Genomic DNA, 12,718 nt, shown 5'->3' on the forward strand with positions numbered 1-12,718 from the left:
ACAATGCCCCTGTTCGGGTTGCATTCCCGATTTTTCGGTAATACCAAGTTTTGTCGTTTTCTCACTTTCCTTTGTACTAATTAATTAATTTTTCTTTGATATTTATAATGATATTTATACTTCAATAGATGTCTATTTAAGTCTTAAAAATATTTTCTAGGGTTCCCCGCAGTCTAGGGCTAGTCAACGGTCCACGCCGCAACTTCCCGGTGCGGTCACCCATCGCGAGGGTTCTCGGCTCGTTTAACTTGGTTACATTTCATTGTTATTATTTTTCCTTTGTTTTTCTTGCATTTTCTTTTCTTGTATTTCATTATTTTATGTCTCCTCACCAATATTTAAGTGTAGTTCTAGGCATCCTAACTATCCGGACAACACTGGTCACCAGAATAGTAGAACGCACTACTGAACATAGGGGTATTACAATTCTCCCCCCCTTAAAATAAATTTCATCTCGAAATTTTACCTGGCATTAGTCTCTGAACAACTGTGGGTGTTGTCTCCTTATATCCTCTTCACGTTCCCAAGTAGCTTCATACCCTGAATGATGGTTCCACAACACTTTAACCAGGTGTATCTGTTTACTCCTCAGCTACTTCACCTCATATGCCAGAATTTCTATGGGTTCTTCCTCATATGAGAGGTCTGGATTTACTTCAATCTCTTCAACTGATAATACATGAGATGGGTCAGATTTGTACCTCCTTAACATGGACACATGGAAGACACTATGTATCCTTTCTAGCTCTGGAGGTAGTGCTAACCGATATGCCAAAGGACCCACTCTTTCCAGAACCTCATAAGGTCCGATGAAACGAGGACTCAATTTCCCCTTTCTGCCAAATCTCATAATCCTCTTTCAAGGAAAAACTTTGAGGAATACCTTATCACCCACTGCATATTCAATATATCTTCTCTTCATATCAACATAGGACTTTTGATGGTCTGATGCAGTTTTGAGTCTATCTCTAATCAATATGATCTCTTCCTTTGTCTACTGAACAATTTCTAGCCCAATCATTTTCCTTTCACCAACTTCAACCCAACATAGGGGAGTTCTGCACTTTCTGCCATACAAAGCTTCATATGGAGGCATCCCAATGCTTGATTGGTAGCTATTGTTATAAGCAAACTCAATCAAAGGCAAGTGTGTATCCCAACTACCTTCAAACTCAATCACACAAGCCCGTAGCATATCCTCCAATATCTGAATTACCCTCTCAGACTGACCATTTGTCTGTGGGTGGAATACTGTGCTGAAGTTCAATCTAGTTCCTAGGGCTCTCTGAAGACTACCCCGGAATCTAGAAGTGAACCTAGGATCTCTGTCGAATACAATCGATACTGGCACTCCATGCAATTTTACAATTTCGTATATGTATAATCTGGCCAATCTTTCCAGGCTATAGTCTATCTGAACTGGCAAAAAGTGAGCAGACTTGGTTTGTCTGTCAACTATAACCCATACTGCATCATGACTATTCTGTGTCCTTAGAAGTCCCGTAACAAAATCCATAGTTATCCGTTCCCATTTCCACTATGGTACTGGCAATGGATGTAACAAACTAGCTGGAACTTGATGTTCTGCCTTTACTTGTTGACAAGTTAGGCATTTGGAAACAAATCCAGCTATATCCCTCTTCATACCCATCCACCAGTAATGCTCTTTCAGCCCTCTGTACATTTTAGTTCCACCAGGGTGCATAGCAAAAAGAGACTCATGTGCTTCTTTCATAATGATTCGTCTCAATTCCACATCATTAGGAACGCACATTCTGTCCTGATGTAGCAATAAACCATCATCTCTCGCAGAGAATTTAGGTTTCTTGCCTTGCTGGACTTCTTTTAGTAGCTTCTGATATTTTTCATCACTCTGAGCGGCCATTCTAATCTAATCAATCAACACTAGCTGTACATGCCATGCAACTACTGTCTGTCCCTCATCATCAATCTCTAAACTGGTATGTTGTGCTTTCAACTCATATACCATGGACAAAGGAGAAACTCTGAGACTTGCCATAGTCTTACGACTTAAGGCGTCAGCCACCACATTTGCTTTCCCTGGCTGATAGTCTATTAAGCAATCATAGTCTTTAATCAGTTCTAACCATCTCCTCTACCTCAAATTCAATTCCTTCTGGGTACCTAAGTACTTCAAGCTCTTGTGATCTGTGTAAATGTAGTATTTCTCCCTATACAAATAGTGTCTCCAGATCTTTAGAGCAAAAACAATAGCTGCTAGCTCCAAATCATATGTTGGGTAGTTCCTCTCATGCGGTTTCAGCTGGCGTGATGCATAAGCAATGACATTCCGATCCTGCATCAGTACACAGCCTAACCCATTGTGAGAAGCATCACTATAAACTGTGTATTCTTTACCCAGAGTAGGTAAAGTAAGGACTGGAGCTTCAGTCAAACACCTCTTCAACTCATCAAAACTCTACTGGCATTTATCTGTCCACTGAAATTTTACATCTTTCCGAAGCAGCTTGGTCAGTGGAGAAGATAACATAGAAAACTCTTTCACAAATCGATGGTAATATCCAGCTAAACCCAGAAAACTGTGAATTTCTGTGATATTCCTGGGTGGCTTCTAATTAAGGATTGCTTCTACCTTGCTGGAATCTACCTTGATCCCTTCAGCTCACACAACATGTCCCAAGAAGGAGATTTCTTTCAGACAAAATTCACATTTCAATAATTTGGCGTATAGCTGTTTCTCCCTTAAGGTCTGCAATACAATTCGTAGATATCTGTCATGCTCCTCTGCATTCCTCGAATATATCAAAATATCATCAATAAACACCACCACAAATTGGTCGAGATATGGTCTGAAGATAGTGTTCATCATATCCATAAAAGCAGCTAGAGCATTAGTTAACCCGAATGGCATTACTAGAAACTCATAGTGGCCATACCGAGTTCTAAAAGCAGTTTTTGGAATACTCTGCTCTTGCACCTTCAACTGATAATCACCGGATTGCAAATTAATTTTGGAGAATACAGTTGCACCCTTCAACTAATCAAACAGATCATCAATGCAAGGCAATGGATATCTGTTCTTTATTGTCACCTTAATCAATTGCCAGTAGTCAATACATAAGTGAAGAGTACCATCTTTCTTCCTAACAAATAATACTGGCGCTCCTTAAGGTGACACACTAGGGCGGATAAAGCCCTTTTCAAGTAGTTCTTGCAATTGTACCTTCAGCTCCTTCTGTGACACCCCTTACCCGTTTACAGTGTAGCTGAGCAAGTTATGCCACTCATTGTGCCGGAGCACCAATTTATGTTTCTATTACAATTTATCCCTTTATGATTCATTTATTTTCAATTTTGATAAATTTGAATTTATCTGCAAATTTTATAGAAAATCCGGCAGAGTGCCGGTTGTAAATTGGAAAAACAGTTCTTTTTAACCTGTTTAAAAACACTTCTAAAATAATTTTCAAATTCAAACTCCATTATACACATTCAAGTCAATCTCAAAATCACAATACTATTTTCAAAACTTTTCTGTTCACTTCATCATTTGAAGCATATTCACAAATAATTCTTAACATTTCATTTTTCAACATACATAATGTAGAAAACCTCAATAATATGAAATTTCATATATTTACATTAATACATAATTACAAGAGTTTATAGTTACAATCCAAACTAATACAAAATGCAAAATACAAAAGGGCCACCTATAGTCCTAATGTCCTACCATATGCAGTGCATATGTGAGGTGACTCTGGACTCTTGATGCAGCTCTGAAGACTCACCCTGTCTGATGTCTGCTGGGCTCCCCAGCTAGGTCTCCAGTACCTGCGTGTGGCAAAAGCGACGCGTTAAGCAATTTTGCTTAGTGGTGATAATATAAAATAAAATAAAATAGAATAAAATAATTATGCAGAATGTATGATTTCTTTTTTTGGTAGACTTAATTTCTGGTATTATTTGTAGTATTGTTCACTTAAAATTTGATAAAGTTTATTATCATTGCCCGAGTAACCCATACTAGTTGACTGGACTGGATAGATGGGTAAACTGGCACTGGGTACTAAGTACCTCGAACCATCACACCATCGGTCACACTGTGTCTCTCGGTGTGCAACAGAACAGCTAATAAGCTATAATAATTATCAAGGTTAAAACCCAAGTATATCAACTCAAATAACTTAGCCAAAGGCAATTATGTCACAGAATGGCATGGGAGCCATGAAACACAGAATGGCATGAAGCCACATGCAGTACTGCTAACAGAGCCCTATTGGCATGCCAAGCTATCCAAACCATTCTTGTTAGGTATACTAGGGCATTTTACACTTTTGAGTTTTACAATTTCTGAATTTCAAGTTTTGGTGTTACTATTCACTTCATTAGTCAACCAAAATGTTGACTTTTTCATAGACAATAGGTACATTGGTTTTAATACTCCCAACATACCACATTTTGCATTCAAAATTTTTTGGTATTGGTTGCCCATACCATTTCTAAGCTTAATGCTAATTGAGCAAAATTTTTAATTTTCATGCTTCATATTTAGTGTTCCATTTGTCATTTTTGCAGTGGGAATTTGGCAAAATGATCAACATGAAAGTTGTTCCTTATTTTGTCTAGTTGAATTTCCATTTTTGATTCACTCCATTTGGAGTTTTGTAGCTCAAGTTATGGTCCAAAAACCACAACTGGCCAGATTAAAATTTTTCTGGACTGACCATATCTACAGTGCAATGAAAAGTGACTGTAACTCACTTGTTGGATAGGTTCTGGTCATAATTTGGGTTAGGTTTCATGAAATTTGTTGGTATATATCTCAGCTTGTTTCTGGTAAAATTTCAGGTCAATTGGACCATTCTACACTGAGTTATGGCCAAATGACCAAATACTATTCATTTAGTCATTCTACAGAAACAGACTGCAGATCACCCGAATTAGGGCAAGCTTTTTGTCCACTTGGTTTGGTTTTGTAACACCCCTCACCCGTCTACAGTGTAGCCGAGCAAGGCGTGCTACACGGCGTGCCGGAGCACCTGATCTTATCTGATTTCATTACAGTTCTTGATTCATTTATTCAAAAACTTTATTTAAGGTTTAGGCTATTTTTTTTTTTTTACTTTTATCAAAATCTAATTAATTTGGAAATTTCAAAAATTTTAATGATAATCCGACAACGTGCCGGCTGTAATTTGGACTAGCAGTTCTTCTGAACCTGCCAAAAACAATTTCAATATATACTCAATTTCTCAAACTTAATAGTCTCAAAAATTTTCAAACATAATGTATCTCAATACAGTATTCAGATTTCTCAGAAATCTCATCAGATTTTCAACATCTCAATATTCACAAGTACAATCTCATTATAACTCAAATTCAATTCACATATTAAAAAAAACTTACTTTGAGTAGCTTCCATAATTCATAGGTTAATTACATGAGTTTATTTCGTACAAGATATACAAATAATTTACAATGTGCTAGGAATGAACAATATACATAACATGTATAAAATGAGCCCTATCTACATGCATTGCTGAGGAGGTGACAATCTTGAACTCTTCTGACACTTCTGCAGGTCTGGACTCCAAAAATCTCAGTCGACAGTCTACTGGTTTTACCTTCAGTACCTGCGCGAGGAAGCAATTCCATCGCGCTAAGCATTTCTGCTTAGTGGTGCAATAATATAACAAGAAATAATATATACAAGTAAAGAAAGAAATAAATCATAATTCAGATACTCAGGAATCAATTTAATTTGGTATGGTATTTCTAGCATCAATGATCCCATATACTAGTTTGTTCCTCTTTGGAAGTGCTTAGTTTATAACTTTTTAGTAATACTACCTAGTATACAAATTATTCTAACTATATTGTATTTCAAGTCTCTATGGTTGTGCAATTTATATTTTTGTTATGTTTCTTTTGCTAATCTCTTTTACTCATTCATTTAATACTTAACTTAATTATACTGAAATTTCATTATACTTAACTTAACTTAATTGCTTGAATTGAATAATATTTTAATTGACTGCCCGTGTAGCCTATACACTGACCAGACTGGATAAACGGATATACTAGCACTGGGTATCTAGTACCTCGGGCCGTCACACCATCGGTCACAAAGTGTCTCCCGGTGTGCAATTAGTGTGGCTAAAAAGCCATATAATCAATTAGGCATTAAGCCGAGTATAATAACACAATCTATATAGCCACAGGCTATTAAGATCATAGTATGGCATAATAAGCCATAAAACACAGTATGACGTAAATTCATTTCTGAGCAATTTGTCAGAATCCTATTGGCATGCCAACCTATCCAAACTAGTCAACTAGGCAAATTAGGGCATATTACAATATTACATATTTAATTCTTTATTCATAGGGTTTATACATCTTTATGCTTTTCACTGGTCAATAAAATTATTGACCTTTTTATGCATCATGGATAGGTTGATTCTAGCATCACATGTCACAATTTACAATTCAATATGTTGTCAATATAATGCAATTTACCCTTTTCACAAGTTGGCATTCATTGCCAAATCACTTCAAGCATTATTTTATGTAATTACCAATTTTCAATTTTAGTGAGCTAGATTGATCTAGCTTAAAGTCCTATTTCCCTTGGTTTTTAGCTTCGGATCAAAGAAGCAAAATTGTAGCTCTATGTCTTATTGCACGCGGGGCAAAATTTCAGGTCATTCTGAGTTGTATAGACCAAGATATGGTCAATTTACTAAAGCTGGACAGATTGCAACTTTGGTGCAAAATTGGGTTAATTTCTCAATTTTTGTGTGCTAGATTTGTCTAGCTTAAAGTCCTATTTCTCTTGGTACTATTCCCTTCAGTTCATTTCATTAGTCAACCTATAATGTTGACCCTTGATGCACTCTACGTGAGTCAATTCTAATGTTACCAATATGTCACATTTTATAGCCTTTTAGTGCTGGTATATGTTACCAATTTCATTTCTAAGTGTATTGCATTTTATTGCAATTTACCGGATTTCGGTGTACTATTTTGACCTAGCCGGACGACCTAGTTTCCTCGGTTTTCGAGTTTTGGTCCAAACTACAAACTTGTAGATCTATGTCTTATGGAACGCGGGCCAAAATTTCAGGTCATTCTGAGTTATGTAGACCAAGTTATGGTCATTTTACTATTGCTGGTCAAAATGTATCAAAATTGGTCACTTTAGGTCATTTTAGGTCATTTTAGGTTCGGCCAGTTTTTGGACCCGAACTTGTGCAAGCTTTTTGACATGCTTATGGTCATTTCTGGGCTTGGGTGTCTTCATAAGACTTGTAGATATAGGTCTTCATGGTCAAAATTTCAGGTCAATTGGACCTGTTTTGAGTGAGTTATGGGCTAAACACTAACTGCTGCCCAAATAGTCAGTTTTCAGGCCTTAAATGCACTAATTCGGATTTGGTCACTTTTTAAGGTCAGTTTCTAGGCAGAATTTTGGCAACCTTTCTACATGAAAGTTGGCCTATTTGGTGTTTAGTTTCACCCCATATTGGCCTCATACCAATTGGGTTCATAGTTTGGCACTTATGGCCTTATTTAGGTGCTGCCCTCAATACACAACCTGCACAAAGCTCATACACTCCCAATTTAATGTTCCTTCTCCTCCTCATTACTAAAATATTCAATCAACAACACTTCTATATATATATTGTACACAATTCCAGCAAGAATTCTGGGCAGAATACTCAAGGGCACAAGGCACACAATACACCATTAAACTTCAACATTTACATCCACCCAAATTCAATGTACATCAACACTTATGTTACACAAACACTTCCATTTTAACTACACATGCTGCCCACAATTTAATACCATCACATCTCATCAATATATTACATAAATTCAAATACAATTCATAACATTATAGGCTGCCAATTTCAAGCTCAATTGTCCAAGTCTTCAAAATTTTGTTCAAAACCCACTTTCACATTGTCAACCTCACATGTACTCTTACAATTAAATTCTACCACTTATAATCACATAAATTGAGCATCATTAATCAACAATAATATGCATAAATTAACCATTTTCATGCTTCTCAAGGCTGCCCCAATTCAACAATTATCCAAGGTCTTCAACAATTCTTTCAAACTCCTAATTCAATCACTCAATCTCAACATATACATAAAGTTAATTTGCTAGGACCTCTAATTACCTTAATCAATATCATTTCCCATCAAATACATGTAAAGATAATTCAAACCTCTTTAGGTTCCATGGCTGCCAAATTCAATCACCATTAAATATTCATCCAATCCATCTAATTTTTCAATAATTCAACTCATCTCAACCTTAGTACAAATTTTAATTAAGTGAGGTAAGGAAAACTAGCACTAACCTTTGTTTAGAGCTTGCTAAACCTTGAAATTTCTTCTTTTTCTTGCTGCCCAAAGCTTTCCCATGGTGTGGAGACAAAGTTTGATGAAGGGAACCTTGAGTTTTAAGTTGAAAATGGGGGAGGATTGAAGCTTGCATGATGAGTTCTCATGGAGGAAAAATGGAGACCCATATTCGGCCATGGAAGTGGAATTGAAGAAAATGAATGGTTTTCCTCATAAAATCTGTCCACTTAGTGCTTTTACACGTCCATAATGCTCCACTAATTAAGATTTATGAATATAATATATGCCACTCACTTTAGGTTAATATTAGTATAATTAAACTTATAGTTATTTCAATTATGTCCCCATAATTTCTTTTAATTACATTATGTATAAAACTTCTTATTTTCATGACATTTTCAAAATTTAATACTACTTATTTTTCATGGACATTTAGGTCAAAAGTCAACTCTAGGTGTCAATTGACCAAAATGCCCCTCTTCGGGTCAAGTTCGGACTTTTTCGGTAACACCGATTTACTCCTTGTACCGCCGATTTCTTTAATTTTTATTTTTCGTTTATACTAACTTTCTAATTTTTCTTTGAAATTTTCTAAGTGTAATATCATTTATTTTTAATGGAGATTGAGGTCAAAAGGCAACACTATGTGTCAAATGACCAAAACACCCCACTTCGGGTTACATTCCCGATTTTTCGGTAACACCGATTTTTGTCTGTTTCTCGATTTTTCGTTTTTCTTTATACTAATTTATTAATTTTTCTTTGATATTTCTAGTGTCAATTACATTTCAATAAACCTTTATTTATGTCTCAAAATTAGATTCAGAGGGTTCCCCGCGGTCCTGGGGTCGGCTGTTAGTAGTATGCCCTAGAGCATATCATTTAGTATGTATCTTGTACATATTTTTAATAATAAAAGGCATTTCCACTTTTCCGTTTACATAATATATTTATGTGTAATAGAAAAGGTCCATTGATATTTTGTTAGAAATATTATTCTTAAGTTGTTAAGAATATGAGTGACAATATTTCTAGCACAAAGTATCATAAATAGGTTCACAATCGAGGATACTTCATAATAAGGACATGACTTATCCAGAAAGATTGTATTCATGTTTGTTCCCAAGTTATTTATATGAGATATAAATAAGATGGAATGGTGAGTCTCATGCCATATAACAAACATGATAGGCACTTATAAATGATAAGTAGGGACACTTATGACAAGCACATGGAGTTTACTCTTGTCAATGTTTTGTCATAAATCATATCAATGCATATAATCTTTAGACCTGAGATAGCACAGTTATCTTGTATATAGGTAGTTTGAGTTTGATACTGCTTTCATACTTGTACTATGTATGGGTATATGGGCATGTGTTGGCTCCTGCTAGTTATATATGGAGGTAGGTGTTGATCAAGATGGAATCTGTTCCTCTAAGTAAATAGAGATAAAATCCTATGTTCATTTAATTGTTCTTGATGTTTCAAGTTCTGGCAGACAGATAGATTTATTCGAAAAGAGTTTACGATGAGAAAAATCTTTTAATCAAGAACTGGAATTAAAAGAGAACATAATATTCATAGCAAATGGAGTTTGACATAAACCATGACTCTGAGTTGGGATTTTGTAACAGAGAGATTCTAGTGCATGGTAACATATGATTATAGGTTCATTTAAGGTAAATCTTATTACTAATTGGGTGGCCATGGCATGCTATGCTAGGTGTTAACCATGGTCTATGAGGTTCATAAAATGATTTAGAGAAATCATTTATGGTAAGAAAGAGTTCGATGATATTAAGAGTTGATATCATGTCTCATTGCCAATTAGTGATGAGCCTAGTAAGTCACACACATACACAAGTTATCACCTATTTAAATATGATTTAATTAATTAATTAAAGAGTTTAATTGATTAATTAAATAGATTTGGTTTGCAATAAAATTGCAAAGTCCCTAGCATGACTTGAAACCAAATCTAGATTATTGGATGTGTAGTATAAATTAAATTTATATTTAAAGTGTTTAAATATGAATTTAATTGATGAGAAATTAATTAATAGAGATTAATTAATTAATTTATATTTGATATAAATTAATTAGAAGAACAAAATAATTATTTTGGGTTAAGAACTCAAAATTAAGACACAGGGGCATTTTGGTCATTTTGCAGTGTGACACGTGGCACCATGAGATGGTGACACATGGCATAACACATAAGCTTGCCAAATATTTTTAATCATGTAAGATGATTAAAATCAAGATTAAATATAGGTTTGACACTTGGCACAATGTGATTGGGTCACTTAAACCTAGAGCTAATCAAAAGGTGACATGTGGCTAGGGTTTAATGTGTTAACCTAGCTATTTAAGTGGGGTTATGAAAAGAAAACACAACCAGCAGCCTCTCCTCTCATATGTCACGCCACTTTGAGCCTCTCCAGCTATTTCTCTTCATCTCTCATCAATTCAAAGAGATTAGCCATCAATCTCTTGAATTAAGAACACTAGAAATTGTTTCTAGTGTCCTGTTTGCATCTCTAATCTCTTAAAAGACAGAACTTGAATTTCTAATTAATAGAAAAGGCTTTAGAAGCTGTTCAAGGGCTGCCATAGGTGTTCTTGGTGTGGACAAGCTAGAGGGACAACATCTGGTGTCTGAAGACGAATCTCAAAGCGCGGACACGCCGCGCACATCAAGAGGTTAGTGTAATCGTTCTTGATTTAATCTAGGGTTCTAAAATTAATCTGATTAATTTTAAAATCTTAAATGGCAAATACAGATCCAAAAACATATTAAAAGAGTTTTAATATGTTGTTTATCATTGAAATCAAATAGATAAAAATAAATCTTGCATGGTGCTTGTGACCCTAGGTGAAAATTTTTGAATTCAATGGTATAATCTTGTGTTTTTCACGCTTCCGTTCCTTCAATTGGTATCGAGCCACTATATTTGCCATTTAGATTGTTGATTATATAATTTAATTGTGTGTTTGATCATGAGATCAAGAGATTCATTGCTGGTTGGATCATGAGATGTGGCGTCACACATGGAGAAGCCACCATTGGTGGCGGCAACAATGGTTCCATGGGTGATTCAAGGTTTGGCTTTTAATTCTGCAATTGTTGTATGATCTAAGGCCTATTCTTTGACTAATTAAAGTGTTTAATTAGTTGTTTTAATCACACAATTAAATTATGATTCAAATCAGAATTTTAAAAAATGTTTGAATGTGATTCAAATCTGAATTTTAAAAGTTGTTTGAATGAGATTCAAATCTGAATTTTTTAAAGTTGTTTGAATCATATTTAAATCTGATGTTTTAACATTGATTCAATAAAATTCAGATCTGATTTTTAAAAATATTTGAATGTGATTCAAATCTGATTTTTTAAAAAATGTTTGAATGTGATTCAAATCTGAATTTTTGAAGTTGTTTGAATGTGATTCAAATCTGAATTTTTAAATTTGTTTGAATGAGATTCAAATCTGAATTTTTAAATATATTTGAATCATATTCAAATCTGGAATTTTAAGTTGAATATGAGATATTCAATTTAATTTAAGAATGTATGTTTTATTTAATTGTTAAATAGTGATATGCATGATGGATGATCATGGACTATAAAAGACCAATGTGATTGGATTTATTTCTTTTATGTTTCTTTGGGATTGTAAATTAATTAATTAATTTTAATTTATTTTGGGCATGTATTATTAAGTTTGTAATATTTTTGGGTTGTAATTTCATTTATTTAAGTTCTTGTAAATTCGCCTTGGTATGCCAAGGATTACTATGTAATATTGGATTGCAAGAAGTTCAAGGAGGTCAAGAGCATTGGTGGGACCAGTGGGAGGAATTCAATATCAAGTGTTGATTATGTACTCCTTCAGCAACTCTTGTAAAATGAATGAATGAAATGCACCTAGGAATGACCTGATTCAATTCTTGTTGGCTCGAATTGAATCCTTAGAAAGTCCATGATCATACCATATTTCGCTTATCCATGAATGCATGAGATGTATGGGAATGTATGCAATTATATGATATATGAATGCTAAATGGATAATGTGCAAAGTGAGACCTTAATAGTAATTAGGATGGCTATAAAATCTTCCAAACAAATGATTAAGTTGGAAATGCTATAATTAAAGTAATTATAACATAAGCCCTCCATTGGGGCAATTATTTTAAGAAATTTTAAATAGTTGCATGAGATGCAATTAATTTAAGAGATTTTCTTAAGAATAATTGTTAAGCATGAGATGTTGTAAATATGTAAATGGTTTGGTGGCCAATATTGGATGTACCTGAGGACATTAAAATTATTTGCATAATTGCTCAAT

General features: G+C 34.6%; 1 long non-coding RNA gene across 1 annotated transcript; it reads right to left on the reverse strand.

Moving 5' to 3' along the window:
• Window positions 1–5,387: 5,387 nt before the first annotated feature.
• On the reverse strand, window positions 5,388–8,797 carry LOC131180229 (uncharacterized). Its single transcript, XR_009149031.1, has 2 exons — window positions 8,363–8,797; window positions 5,388–5,618 (listed from the first exon to the last, which is right to left on the reverse strand). It is a non-coding gene; the product is annotated as an uncharacterized LOC131180229 (long non-coding RNA).
• Between the last annotated feature and the right edge of the window lie 3,921 nt (window positions 8,798–12,718).

Source organism: Hevea brasiliensis, chromosome 5 (assembly GCF_030052815.1).
Source record: "Hevea brasiliensis isolate MT/VB/25A 57/8 chromosome 5, ASM3005281v1, whole genome shotgun sequence".
Classification (NCBI taxonomy): Eukaryota; Viridiplantae; Streptophyta; class Magnoliopsida; order Malpighiales; family Euphorbiaceae; genus Hevea; species Hevea brasiliensis.